Here is a 3,369-nt window from a genome sequence, read left to right as displayed (position 1 = left end):
AGCAGAAGACTTCATGAACAGAACTACAATTGATATATTGAAAGATGCAAACCAGTAGTTAGTTGCAAAAACAGGATGGTCGAGTTCTGGAAAACGGTCTTGTGGACCGACAAGACCAAGATTGCCTTGTATCAGTGAGTGACGGCAAGAGCAAACTGTGGAGGCCACTGTGAAGGAGCTGCTCGTGATCCAAAGCACCCCTCCCTCCAAACTCACAGGATGCTTCATCCCACAGCAAGTCAATGATCCAAAACATACTGCTAAAGTAACAAAGGCGTTTTTCAAAGCCAAAGACTGTCCAAGTCATTCTCCCAAGTTGAATCCAACTGAACATGTCTTTCGTATGCTGAAGAGAACTCTTAAGGCAGCTAGCCCCCGAAACAAGCAGGAGCTGAAGACGGCTGCAGCACAGGCCTGGCAGAGCATCACCAGAGAAGATAGCCCGGACCAGGTGATGCCTATGGGTTTTCAAGCAGTCACCACACGCAAGCAATATGCGACAAAGTACAAAGCATTACAAGCATTTACAGTAACATTAATTTGTCCCAAATGTTATGGTGTGCTGCAATCAGGGAGGACTATGTATAGTAAGTGTTGTAGTTTCTACATGGTGAAACCAAGGTGTATAAATATAGCCTTAAATGAAACCAGAGAACGAGCAATTTAGTCACATGTGGATTGTTTACAAATTTAAAATAGCGGAACACAGAGCCAAATTAATGTACAGAGCCTAGAGTATAAGCGATATAAGTGGCTGCTTAGGGAAGTGTGTTTAATATATTTGCATACACACTTCCCTAAGCAGCCACTTACATCACTTGTACTCTAGGCTTCTGTAAGCCATGCGACATGCAAAAAAAAAAAACTTTCCTCCACAATCCCCTACTGTAACCTACTGTTCATTAATTCAGTTAGCTAATTACAGATGTGTCACTGTTCTCCTAGAAACCAGAGCAACCACCGAGAGTAGCAGGAAACTCCCTGCCCAACTGTCTGTCATAACAATTGTATAATGCTCCCAAATTGATTTGTTTATCTGCCCAAGCATGAAAAAGTACCTTCTCTGTAATAATCCATGCACATCAGAAACTCTAAAAGTGTTGTTGAGAGCAAGTAGGATGGTGAAGTTCTGTGTAAGACCCATTTCCGTTAGCTCTATTACAATAAGGATGAACCATTAAATATTAAATAGAGAACAATTCTCCTTCATTCAAATTTGAGCGAGAAAGCGTCCATAATTTGAATCATTAATATGATAGATATCGCATTTCATCCACTGAGTGGAGAAATTGAAATCCCGTTATAAAATGTTCATGGAAATGCACACTTGCCTATCTATAAATTTAAAGCTGACCATAAAAGGGTTTTCTAATCTAGAACAACCACAAGCACTTCAGTGAATTTTTCCAGTCTAAAAAGATCAGATGTTTTTGTTACCTCCCTTTCTCTAAAACAAAATAAATCAAGGTTCCAGAACCTATTCCTGAATGACTCCTGTATCGGTAGCTTTGAAATAGATCTTATATCAGAAATTTGGTTATATCCAGAAGTATAAAAACCAATTGAATTGGTCAAATTCAAGATTCAGAATTATTTACAAGACTTTTTAAACCAAACTTGAACTATTAGCAATATAAAAAGTTTGAATCTGTGAAAATATCATAAATAATATACCCAGCTGCAGCAGTTCCTCTTCTGCAGCATCACAATCTGCTTGTGTGCTTAACTTAATAAACTGTTACTCTGGAAAAGCAATTAAACAACGATTGAACCACACAGCACTTTGCATCTCCTTCTAAAAATTTCAAAGTCCATAACAGACATAAATGTGTGTCTGGCTGGGAGCTGTTTCATATCTTTTGCAGTGCTCAAAGCTCCTCCCACCGTTTGTGAAAAGAGGTCTTCTTTGTGCGAGTTCTACCGTGTAGCTGTCATAACTTTGACTTTAGACGACCCGCTTTTCAAAAGACCCTTGTGGGCAAGTGCGAACGTGTCGCCGTGTTCATTATTTCTATATGATGACAGTAAATATATAATGGACGTGTTAAGTTCTGGGCTCTTTGTCAAAGTGCCGTTTTCAGAGCGACGGGCCCTTCCATTTTAATGACAATGGCGTAAGTCATCAGGGGATCCTGTGGGGAAAGTAAGACGGTCGGAGTTCTCGTTTAATCTTTATTGTGTTGCACGGCATTTACAACGCACTTGTCTTTACAAGCCGAGGGAAAGTTCCTCGCTTTGCATGAGAACTGGGCGCTTTATGTCCCGGTGAGGGGATGAGTCTTGCTCCGCTGGCCGTGCGGATGGGCGTGCGGGAGACGGCACAATAGGTGGCATTTAAGGACACCCTTGGTGGCGTGTCTCTTTGGCCCCCGGAGCCCAGACTGATCCACCCAGCTCGCCTCCCTGCCCCCACTTGTCCTTCAGCCATCCTGTGCTGCTCAGCGCTGATCAGAACAAAAGAAAAATGAAAGGCCAAGTGTGGGCAGAGCTCCATGTAGTACAAAAACAACTGCCAAAACGAGAAGCGATGCTCTTATCAGTAACTGCTTATTGTAAAACAACAGGCCAATATTTATATGACACGGGACACCCATGGTACTTCCTGGCTACTAGAAACCCTGGAATTTATGGGACACTGTATGCTGCCCTCTTCTGGAAGACAAAAATGGTCACCATGGGAAGTATGGGAGATAGTCAATAGCTTTTTCAGTGATTAACAGTTTTAGGCAAGCAATTATGAATACTTAATACTTATTATTTTTCTTCTGTTTGTTCTTCTTGCTAAAAAGTTTACTTTGGCCTAGAGAGTAGAGTGTATGTGTGTGTCTGCATGTGTGTGTGTGTGTGTGTGTATGTGTGTGTGGGTGGTTGGGTAGGTGTGTGGGTTTATTATATTGAAGTCACTCCTTCGTCCTGGTTTTTGTTACCTGACACCCTGCCTTACCGGTCTCTTTACCACACCCCTTGCACACACCACTGTTTGGAGGATTATTCAAGGATAGACTGTGAGCTAAAGTATACCACCCCCTGGTGGCTCTGTAGAGGGATCACAAGCAGAAGCTGTGGATGGAAACGCGGACTTGCATTTTCATTCTGGAGATGAAGGGCAGGAAGAATTCTGGCTCTAGAGGCTGACAACAATATCTTATTTCCAGCAGGAAAAGGCAAATTAAATATTTTTCTGATCACATCTTGGTCTTCAATGATACACAAGTGTCAAACTCATAAATAAATATTTGATTGATGAATTGTTGATCATTCAAAACATTCTTATTGTTTTAATGTTTTTACATTTATGCTCACACAGGTTCTTGTCTATAACAAATTCCATATAAGACAATAAAGGTTCATGCATTCATTCATTGTGCT

Source organism: Anguilla rostrata, chromosome 13, assembly GCF_018555375.3.
Source record: "Anguilla rostrata isolate EN2019 chromosome 13, ASM1855537v3, whole genome shotgun sequence".
Lineage (NCBI taxonomy): Eukaryota > Metazoa > Chordata > Actinopteri > Anguilliformes > Anguillidae > Anguilla > Anguilla rostrata.
Note: the sequence above shows the minus strand (reverse complement) of the source record.